This window comes from Cervus canadensis, chromosome 32 (assembly GCF_019320065.1).
Source record: "Cervus canadensis isolate Bull #8, Minnesota chromosome 32, ASM1932006v1, whole genome shotgun sequence".
In the NCBI taxonomy this organism is placed as follows: Eukaryota; Metazoa; Chordata; class Mammalia; order Artiodactyla; family Cervidae; genus Cervus; species Cervus canadensis.
Window position 1 is genome coordinate 35,613,536 of NC_057417.1, and position 11,975 is coordinate 35,625,510.

Here is an 11,975-nt window from a genome sequence, read left to right on the forward strand (position 1 = left end):
CAAAGTTGTGAGGCTGTCAGGGCTAACACCATGACAGGCAGCCTAGATTAGGAGTAGGCTTGGTTTCCCGGGGTAACATAATTATCAGGCCACCTGGAGCCAGCCAATCAACATGTGCCTAGCAAGAAAAAGGGAACCTATCAGGGGAAAGCTGAAAGCCCACAAGGATTGGGCCAACAAAAATTGCCTTGCAACTGTGTAACCAATCCGCTTGCCCCAACTACCCGATTGTACCCAATAAATACCCCCAAGAGAACAGGGGCTCGGGACCTTTTCGTCCTCACACCCTTGGTGAGGGCGGGAGGCCCTGGCTTGAGTCAGTAATAAATTCCCGTATTGCAAGTTGCATAGTCTCGAGGAGTCTTCTTTCCCGATCGGGGATTCGGACTACGGGCAGAACAAAAGTGTGTTCAGCTTTTTCCCTTTAGAGTTTCATATTATCTCTCCTTTTATTTAGATCTTTAATGTTTTGGAGTTTATTTTTGTGTATTCTGTTAGGCAATATTCTAATTTCATTCTCTTGACCATTTCTTAAAAAACCTGCACACTGTTCTTCATAGTGGCTGCTACTAATTCACCTTTTCACTAACAGTGTGGGAGTGTTCCCTTTTCCCCATACTTTCTCCAGCATTTATTGTTTGTCAGCTTTTGGACAACGGTCATTGTGAACCACGTGAGGAAATACCTCATTGTAGTTTTGATTTGCATGTCTCTAATATTTAGTGATGTGGACATCTTTTCATGTGATTCTTTTAAAGGGTGTGAGTTAAACTTACATCTTGAAATTGATAACTTGAACTCCTGCCTTATTTTGAACTTTTTTTTCAGTGACACCTAGGAAATTTCTTGAAGGCAGGTGTCTTTAACCTTCAGCCCCTTGACCCTTGTGCATTAAATGCCCAGTAGCGTTGCTTTTCATGGTGTTGGTAAATGAAAAGGCCACGAGGGGGCAGCACTTCTCCATGTCCCACTCTTGCCCCGCACCACCCCCCCGCCCCCCCCCCCCCCCCCCCCCCCCCCCCCCCCCCCCCCCCCCCGCCCCGCGCCGTAATTTCCTTGTTAGTTTATGTTGGAATGTTGTTGATTTCTGATGTTTATTTCAGTTGTACAGATACACGATTCAGTTATGCATAGATGTTTATTTATTCTCTTTGGGTTCATTTTCACATATAGATGATTACAGTGTTTTCATCAACTTTCCTATGCTATTCAGTAGTTAACGTTTTGACCATTTGTTTGACATATATTTCTGTGTGTATGTTAATTCCAAACTCTTAATTTCCCCCGCTTGTTTCTGAAGGTTGGGGGCTCTGCAGAGGCCAAGAGGAACTGTGGGTCCACTGCCGGGGCACACTGCCTGCCACGTGCTCCCAGAGCCCTCAGCCCCAGGACGCTCCAGCCTTGGTGCCCAAGCCAATCAGGTTCCAGGGATGGGACACCAGCCCAGGTCACTGTGGCCTGAGGGGAATAGAATCAGCATTTCTTGTTTCATATTTTTCTGTTTTTACCCTATGGTTTGAATTGGAGTGTGTAGGTGAATTACAATCTTGTGGGATTTTTTTTTTTTTTCCTTTTCAGTCTAATGCAACTTGATTTTCTTGGTGACCAGAAGTTTCTTTTCTAAATCTGTGAGGCTGTGTCCCTTTGGGAAAGAACTTCATTTGTATCTATTTTAGATTACACCTAAAAGTGATGCCATAGGATACCTGTTTCTCCCTGTCTCCCTTGCTTCACTCGGAATGATTGTCTCTACTTTCTCTCCTGTGGCCACACTTGCCATTATCTCTTACTTCCTTATTGTTGAGAAATATCGCACTGTGTACATGTGCCTCATTGTCTCTTTCCATTCATCTTTAATTTCTACATTTAGCTTGCTTTCCAGACTTGACTATTGTACCTTCTTGGGCTGAGATTACAGGGGTTTCCATGTTCTTTTAAATTTTTTATTTCTCTGGGTTTGTGCCCAGTTTGGGACTGCTAGGTCCTCAGGTACTTGTGTTGCAGTGAAAAGGGAAAAAAGAGGAATTTATTGCAGTAAAAAGAAAAAAAAAAAAGAGAGAGAGAAATGAGTTTTTCTTTCCCTCCTTCCTGAGAACAAAGAAGATAAAGAGAATAGTGAGCAGACCTGAGTATTCCTAGCTTTTTTTTTTTTTTTTACTTTAGCCACTCCTAGCTCTAATGTCTATAACTAAGTTTGCTTTCCTGTCCCCTAACTCTGCAGAAGCTATACTTTGCACCTATTTAAAGTCTACTCTATACTGGGAACAATTAAATCATACTAAGGATAATCAGTCTAATGACACTAGAAAACTGGGCTGGGTGCCTTACGGACAATGCCAGTAGATAGTTTCCCTAAAAAATCAGGATTGGTATGGAACAAACTAAATCAGATGACTTAGGTATATGCTGGGCTACACATAATGGAAGTTCTTGACTTAAGTTCTTACTGATTACATTATTATTGCTAGCTGTATTGTTTTCTATATTGCCTGTTTCAAAAGTGTTGTCCCAAGCCTATTATACAGACTGAAGTAAGTCAGAAAGAGAAATACCGATACAGTATAGTAACGCATATGCATGGAATTTAGAAAGATGGTAACAACGATGCTATATGCAAGGCAGCGTAAGAGACACAGATGTAAAAACAGACTTTTGGACTCTGTGGGAGAATGCGAGGGTGGGATGATTTGAGAGAATAGCACTGAAGCATGTATGTTATCATATGTGAAATAGATCACCAATGTAACTTCAATGCATGAAGCAGGGCACTCTAAGCCGGTGCACTGGGAAAACCCAGAGGGATGGGGTGGGGAGGGAGGTGGGAGGGGGGTTCAGGATGGGGGACACATGTGCACCCATGGCTGATTCATGTCCATGTATGGCAAAAACCACTATAATATTGTAAAGTAATTATACTCCAATTAAAATAAATAAAAAAATTATAAAAAAGTGTTGTCTTTTACATTATCAAGTACGTGACAAAATGATTATGTAGTGCCCCCAAACTATGGTCAGATTCACGACCCTGAAGGGGCTCTGCCATCTACCTCTACAAAGATTGAATCATGGCTACTGAAGCCGCTGACCTTCAACACCCCCTGAATGGACTTCAGGGTGGAAATTAGGAATGAGGCACTCTGTGCTCCAAAAAAAAAAAAAAAAAAAAGCACACCTGCAGAAGAGGCCTTCTGATAGAAATTTTTGGGAGGAGATTTTAATGACCCCTGCTTCTTGTATCTTCTCAAACCTAGAGACGCATTAACATCCTGACACTGACAGTCTCTTTGGCTGTTAAGAAAAAAATTTGCAATTAAAGTCAAAACAGAGTAGCTATGGAAATACCTAGGTGACACTGCGGTGTGACTTCAGACAAGCCCTTGTGTTGTTGAGAACCTGAGTTTTCCGAGCTGTGTCAGACTTAGGATGCCATCAGCCATTCTGAAAACTGAGTCTGCTAGCAGCAGGTGACTGCAACCTTACTTTTTAAAGGTCTCTTCTTGTAACTGTTATATGTTTAGACAAGGAATTTGCCCTGGATCATATGTTGACAAGAAAAAAAGTGTGTAATGACCAATAGCCACCTTAAAGGTTAAGACCTACATAGATAAACCTAGACAACTGACTACCTGGCTACAAGTTCCCTCAAAGTGTTAAGTCTAAATTAGGATTCAGGCTCAATTTCAGGCTTAATTTTTTCTAATTTTTCTGTTAATATTCAGGTTGTCATTCCTCCAAATATTTCTTGGTCTGAATGGTTCCATCCCTTTGGACAAGATGACCCAAGCACTGACTCTATCTGGACCACAATCAAAATCGTCATCATATGTACCTTGGTTCTTACTCCTTCTTTGACCCCTAGTTACAATAACTCTCTTACTGATCTATGGCCCCTGTTTTCTTAAACTACCTGTTAAAACTTGTCTCCTCCTGATGACAACAGATTTACATCAAGATAATAATGATGCAGCGGAGAAGGCAATGGCACCCCACTCCAGTACTCTTGCCTGGAAAATCCCATGGACGGAGGAGCCTGGTAGGCTGCAGTCCATGGGGTCGCAAAGAGTCGGACACGACTGAGCGATTTCACTTTCACTTTTTACTTTTATGCATTGGAGAAGGAAATGGCAACCCACTCCAGGGTTCTTGCCTGGAGAATCCCAGGGATGGGGTCGCACAGAGTCAGGCATGACTGAAGTGACTTAGCAGTAGCAATAATGATGCAGAGAGAAAACCCACGCCCCCAAAGAGATGACAGCCACTCCTCCAAACAGATCCTGTGGGAATAACAAGTCACCCTGGGGCCCCTTAATAAAACAAGGCCAGAGCTCCGTGACTCCGATTAGATAGGGTCTGTGAGTCCCATGTCAGCATTGAAGAAGTTATGAAAGATTGACCTCCTGTCCTTCATCACCCCAGTAAAGATTACTTGGGGCTCACATCTCTCAAGGACAATTTGAAGCAGGAGATAGATAGGCCCCTGGGCTGAACAGCCGGTGATTGTCAAACAGCAAAACTGAGGTTTTGTCCTCAGCCAGACAAGAACAAGAATCACACCTATTTCCCTTTCTCCACTGATATGGAGGAAATAAAATGATGGGGGAATTTGTTGCAGTGAAAAGGAAAAAAAAAAAGAAAAAAGAAGAGTGAGTTTTTTTCTTTTCTTTCCTGAGAACAAAGTGTTGTAGCCACATGTTTTGGGAAACAAACTCACTCAGAAGGACAATGCAGATAGTGGAGTGCAGTTTATTACACCGGTGGGCCCAAGGCAGAGTCTCCTCTTAGCCAAAGGCCCCAACCAGTTTTTGTGAAAACCTTATATACCCTAAGTGTACGTGCACAAACCCACTCCCCCAAATTCCCTGACAATCAAGCCCAGGCAGTTAACAGTGGACAATTATCAACAGGCTTGTGGTCATACCCCAATAAGCATAATAGAATGTATGATTCTATTCGGTTACACAGATAATTAGGGTATTCTTTTAGGCGATGGAGAGCCCTGGGCTCTTCCTTCTGGGGGCCTGGCTTTCCAGTTGGTATGTCATTTCCATAGATACTGGGCATTTAGCTCGAAGTCCACAGTCTGGCCCAAGATGGAGTCCTGCTTTCAAGATAGAACTTGTTCTGTTTCCTCCTTCATTTCTAGAGCCGCCCCAACCCTCTCCTTGAGGCCCCAGACGCTGTGACCCCAGTGCTGATGGCTGACTGCAGAGAAGCCTCTCAGGCTGACAGTCACGTCCTTGCCCCGCCTCTGATTCCACTTCTGGGGCTGCAGCTTCACTTCCTGTTCAGCTTCACTCCCTGCTCTGGGCTCCGTTCTGGTTAGGGTTCCCACGCGGCTCAGGGTCCCCTCAGGACCACCTCTGGAGAGAAAAACCTCATTTTCAGGAAGGAAAGGCCAAGTTCTCAAACAGAAGATCAGAAAGGAGCTGCTGGACAGAGCACCCGTCTCCACCTACCCGACAGTTTCCTGGAGAAATTCGAAGTGAGTCTGTTTGAACCTGGGTTGCAGTTTCACTGGTGGGCATGTCATTAACCTTGGGGCAGGAGATAGGGTAAAGCAACTTGAGATTGATTCCGTATGGACTAAAGCTTCAAGATGAGAATAGTGGGACAATTGAGGGAGGAGGCTGGGCCCTGCCCAGACCATATCTTTCTCATTCTCAGGACACCTCGCCGACCACACATGTGCAGAAAGGCTCCCAGGAAGTCAAAAGGGGAGAGACGTCAAGGGATGCTCTACCCACAGGCCTTGGCAGTAGAATCCGTCTTGGCTAAGAGATGCATGCGCACACATGGGAGGAGCCTGAGATATACCAATTATAGGCTGTGAACCAGGTAAATGATTGGCCAAAGGAAATCCAGAGACATACCCCATAAAAGTAATTCAAGTTGCCACAAGAGTAGAACTCAGCCCTCTCTCTCTGAATCCACCCGTGTGTGTGTCCACATGCAATATACTCTTTTTCCTCCAAACACACACGCTCCTTGCTTTACTACTTTCCATCTTCGAGGAAGTCCTTTCCTGCAAAGCAGAAGGACCAGGGCTCTTGTCACTGACCACTGGTCTCGTGGTCAGAGTTTGGTGTTCTCACTGCTGTGGCCTGGCCTCAGTCTCTGGCTGGGAACCCAAGGCCCTCTTCAAGCCACTGCAGGCTGAGGTCACCCGAGATCAGCCTAACTCACCCCAAATTTGTCCCTGGTTCTCATCCTTTCAGGATACACTTAATACAAGACACACTTCTTCAAGGCAAATGAAATGAGTGCTGTCATGCACGGCTCACAGTTTACTGGGAGAATTTGGCTTGTTCACGGACACACACACACACACACACACACACACCCCTCACACACAAGGCATAGATATTTCATGTGTTCTAACTGGCAGCTTTTACCTTTGGGGAGATAACTCAGAAGCATGATTCTCAGGTGAGGCTTTGGGGAACCTGGTAGACTTCATTTAGTTATTTTTATTCTTTAACAATAGACATAACATTCTCCTTGTAAAAAGTTAGAAGTAAATGCATAGAATAAATAGTGAAAAAAAAAGAAAAGAACCCAAAACTCAACCCTAAAACTTCATTCTGTCTTGTTCCTCTTCTACATAAATTTAAAAAGTGGGTGTTTATCATTACAAACTGTTTTCTTTGCATTTGCAGGCATATCAAAATATATGCAAGCATATCTTTTTCATAAATATTACTGCACTATTTCAGTATGCAGAATACATTTTTCACCAAATATGTCAAAGGATCTTAACATCTGTATGTAGACTTCTATTTGTAGATTTATCTTATTCTTTTGAATTGCTTTTTAATTTTCCCACTCCAGTACTCTTGCCTGGAGAATCCCATGGACAAAGGAGCCTGGTGGGCTACAATCCATGGGGTCGCAAAGAGTCAGACACTACTGAGCTAATAACACACACACATAATTTTCCAGTGTATGGCTGAAACATAAATTAATTAACCATAACCCTGCTGAAGCTGAAGCTCCAATACTTTGGCCACCTAATATGAAGAACCAACTCATTGGAAAAGACCCTGATGCTGGGAAAGATTGAAAGCAGGAGGAAAAGGGAGCAACAGAGGATGAGATGGTTGGATGCCATCACCGATTCAATAGACATGAATTTGAACAAACTCCAGGAGATGGTGAAGGACAGGGAAGCCTAGCATGCTGCAGTCCACGGGGTCACAAAGAGTCAGACACGACTTAGTAACTGAGCAACTATTGATAGATCTGTAGGTTTAGTGTTTTGCTGATATAAACAGTGCTAAGTGAATCAGTGTCTTTACTTAGAACATAAGAACTGTATTTGTGAGATTTTTTTTAAAGAAAAGGACTTAGTATGCCAAAGGATATCCTCATTAAAATTTTTAGAACTATTGAAAATTAAAATCTATAGAGGTTGTATCAATTTACACCCTCAAAAATAGCATTTGGTGCTCTGTTTTGCCACAGCCTATCTCAGAAGGCCATTAAAGTGATTCATGCCATTGGTATCTTATTCTGACTTAATTCTTTTAACTTGTTGCTTAGACTAACCATATGTCTCTTTGGGTGAACTACAATCCTACATCTTTTCCTGGTTTCCTTTTTTGGACACTTACAATTTTCTTCTTGACTTTTTCCTGTGTGTTGAGTCGTGAGGACTCCCTTGCCTAACACCTGTCTTCTGGCTGCTATAGTTTAAGTTTGTGATTGAATCAACTAATGCTTTTTTTTTTCTTTCCTTCTTAATGAATTCAGGACTTTACGTCACAGTAGACAGATCTCTTTCTTTCTGAGATTATAATTATCTACCTTTTTACACTTAAATATTGATCCATCTGGAAACTTATTTTAAAGTAATGTAAAGAGGTTAAGAATCAATGATATTGAAAGCTTGCTTCAAACAAAAATTGTGCCCTCTTTTCATAATATGGAATTTAATTGAAATATGGCTGCCCAATCAAGGACTACACTAATACCTTTGACTTACATGTGTGGCCATGTGACCAGTAGTCAGTACAAAATGTACATGGGGATGGTGTGTGTCACCTGTAGGCCAAGACCTTAAGAAGTTCTCTGTCCCGTCCGCCATCTGGACACAGGCAACAGAAGAGGCCATTTGGATTGTGACACCAGCAGTTGGCAGGAACCTGGGTCCCCGATTTACAGAGGTCAGGATAGCCACTCACTGACCAGGAACATCAACAGTGACTGTTACACAAGTGAGAATTAGACTCTCATTGCGGTGAGCCGCTACAAGGTTGGGGTGTAAGTGGCCAGTGTAGCTTCAGTAATACAGAATCCAGAGAGGAGCTAACGTTCCTGAGCACTTGTGTCTGAGCACACTTCATTGTATTCAGTGAGCACTCTGCCCACTGTCAATGCACAGGAAATGTTAGTTACATAATGTTCATAAAGGATTGGGAAGGGGGGTGGTTTATCAGTAGGTGACTTTCATAATTAACTACACATTAAAGTGAAAATTCTATTCAGTGCACTTGTGTCATCCGTATCACTAGACTGGACCATGGAAAAATCTGAACATAAAAAGCAGAGGTATATCAAACCAATTCAGGCTTATTTTAATTCATCTCTTAATAATAATACTTCTTTTAAAACAAGGCATCCAGTATAAACTGAAAATAGGTGGTATACCAGGATGACAGTAGGAACGAATTTTGGCTGCTGGAGACAGAATTCACAATTCTGTAGGAAATTTATCAATGACCTGTATTAAGCAAAATAGGCCTCATCTGTAAATGCGAATGGATAACCCAAGATTACATCTGGAGGAATACATGAAGAAGGAGGGGACGAGCTAATAAAACACCTAGAGTGACTGAACAACAAATATTTGGCAATTGAGATTTTATTAAAAATATTCAGGCATGATAGTACACAGTTGTTTCTCTTAGCTGCCCAGTATCAGACAGAGTTTGCAAATACTTGATTTTTTGTGGAACTGCTTTGAAAATCAAGCTGTTGCCCTGCAAAGTTATTGATCTAGTTTGTAAAACTGTGACTAGTTTCTGAATAGAGTCCTCTACTCTTTTTTGTGGCAATTTGTTCAAAATCAGTGTGAATAATCAAAATGTTCAGTGAAGGGAACACCATAGAAACAAAGTTTTGAAGACCTTAGCAAAATGGAGTTCCTGAGAACATGGTACATAAACAGGAAGTAACGGAACTTGTCACACGACAGTGCGGGGCGGACCGACAAGATCAGAGAGGAGGGGCGCGGTGTGCCTGACTGAACCCTCGTATCTGTGGCTTGTAATTTCATACCTTGTGAGAACTTTTGAATGAGCTTCCATTTGGGGGTATATTTACATTTTGTAATGAATACAATGAAATTGAAAAGCCCTATTATTTTGTGACATCTCTGTTTTGTTTGGCAAAGTATTCAGGATAATTAGAAATGGAGACAATACTGTTGAGTTTTGTGTTATAAAATATTTGTCTAAGAATGAGTGTTAATGAAATAAAAATGATATGATGAAATTATTTGGACTAAAATATTTAAACATTTCCATACATAAAAGCATAATTATGTACCTTCACTGAGAATTTTCCTGAGCTTACCAGGAATCTCAACATATGTAGAAAGAATTAATTTTTATCAACAAAATATGAGCTACAGAGAAGAGTTTTTTGGAAGTATCCATAAATTTCAATTTATTAATGATAAAATGCAATCTTGGGGACTATTACTATTTTATGACAACTGAAAATAATGAGAACATATTTATAATTAAAGTCACTGAAGGAAAGGGGAGAGACAATGTGACAGAAAAACATTTGAAGAAATAAAGGCTAAAATATTTCCAAATATGATGGAAAATATCAAGCCACAGGTCCCAAGTGCTTAAAGATATCTAAGAAGATTGAATAGAAAAAAAAAAACACATATAATCCCATCATAGTCAAATTGCTGAAAACCAGTAATAAAAAAAAGATTAAATGAATATAGAGGGAAAAAAGGCATATTCCATAGAGAAGATCAATGTGAAAGTGAAGACTGAATTCATCAGCATTGCATCAAGAAGACAATGCAATGACATATTTAAAGTGTTGAAAGAAAAAAGTCTTCTCAACTTAGAAATCTATATCTGTTTACTCTTCAAAAAAAGAGAAAATAAAGGTATTGTTTAATTCATGATCAAAGAAGAAATCACAAGGGAAATAGGAGCTTATTTTGGAATGAATGGTAATGAACATCTCTTATAAATTTTGTGGATACAGTGAAAATAGCTAGAAGGAAATTTATAGCCAATTGGAAAAATGGCAAATTCCATACAAAACAAACATACCAAAATTGACCCAGGAAGAAAAAGATCATTTTAATGGCCTTCCATTTGTTAAAGAAAGTTTATATGAAATAAAAGCCCTTCTCAGAAAAACTCCACACCCAAAGACTTCACTAATGAATTCTACCAAACATTTGATAAGAAATGAAAAAATGATGTCAACCATACATTATATATTTCAGAAAACAGAACAGAAAGAATATTTATTGGCTTGTTTCCTGATACCATGACCTGAGAAAGGCATTACAAAAAAGGGAATTGTAGACCCAATATGCCTCATGAACATAGGAACAAATATCACTGACAAAATATTAACAAAAATGGCAATATATGAAGATAATAACATGCCATGACCAAATGTGGATTATTCTAGGAATGCAAGGCTAGTATAAAATGATTCCATGTAAGTTGATTTGATTTAAAAAAATCATTCAGTGTAAGTTGTCACATTCCACAGACTAAAATAGAAAAATAGACATGATAATCTCAGTTGACAGAGAGAAATTTGACAAAACTTAATACCCATTCATGTTAAAACATGCCAGAAAACTAGAAGTAGAAAGGGGCTTCCACAATCTGACAGAAGATGGCTATGAAAAACTTCCAGGTAATCATTATATTTGATGAAATATGGATTCCATTCCTTACAAAGCTGACAGCAAGGCAATGATGTCACTATACTTCCCTATATTTTCCTGGACGTTTTAACCTGTGCAATAAGGTAAGTAAGAGATAAAATTTAAGTAGGGAGAAATAAAATGGTCTTTATGTGATCTTGACATAATTGCATAGATTAAAAGCTACTAAAAAAACTACAAAAATCTACATGAATAAGTGAACCTAAAAAGATTACACATAATAAGGTAGGTATACCGAAACCAATTGTATTTTTATGTATTAGTGAAAAAAAATGAAAAAGGGGTTCAAAATATTTACAGTGCTAAAATATTAACACGCTTAGAAAGTAAATCCAAGTATATCTATAAGATACTTCTGAAAAACATGAAATAAGATAATATGTAAGAGACAAACCATGTTCACAGATTGGAGGATTTCATATTGCTAATATATCTATTTTCCCCAAATTGATCTGTAGACTCACCATGACCTAATTATGATCCCAGAAACCTTTTTTTTTTTTTTGATATAAGGACAAGTGATTCTAAAATTAGTATCTAAATGCAAAGAACCTATAACAGCCAAAATAATTTGGAAAAGAGGGAAAATGCTGGATAACTTACCTAACCTAATTTCCATAATTAATATAAAGCTTCAGTAATTGATACAGTGTGGTATCCACTTTATTACAGAAAAACAGATAATAGAGCCACACATAAATTGTCACTTGGTTCTCTGACAGAGGTGCCAAGTTAGTCCCTATGGTGAAAGGACAGTCTTTTCACTAAAGATCCCGGGACAGCTGGATAACTATAATGGGAAGAAAACGAACTTCTACCCATACTTCCCAACAAACACAGGTCTATGATTCATATGTAATATAATATAACATGTAAATACAAAACTATTAGCTTTGAGAAGAAAATATAGATGATTTTTTATAATCTTGGATTAGGTAAAGATTTCTCAGAAAACACTAACCATAAAAAAAAAAGATAAATTTGATTCCAAAACTTTAAAAACTTCTGTTCATCAAAATACACCATTAAAAAACAAATG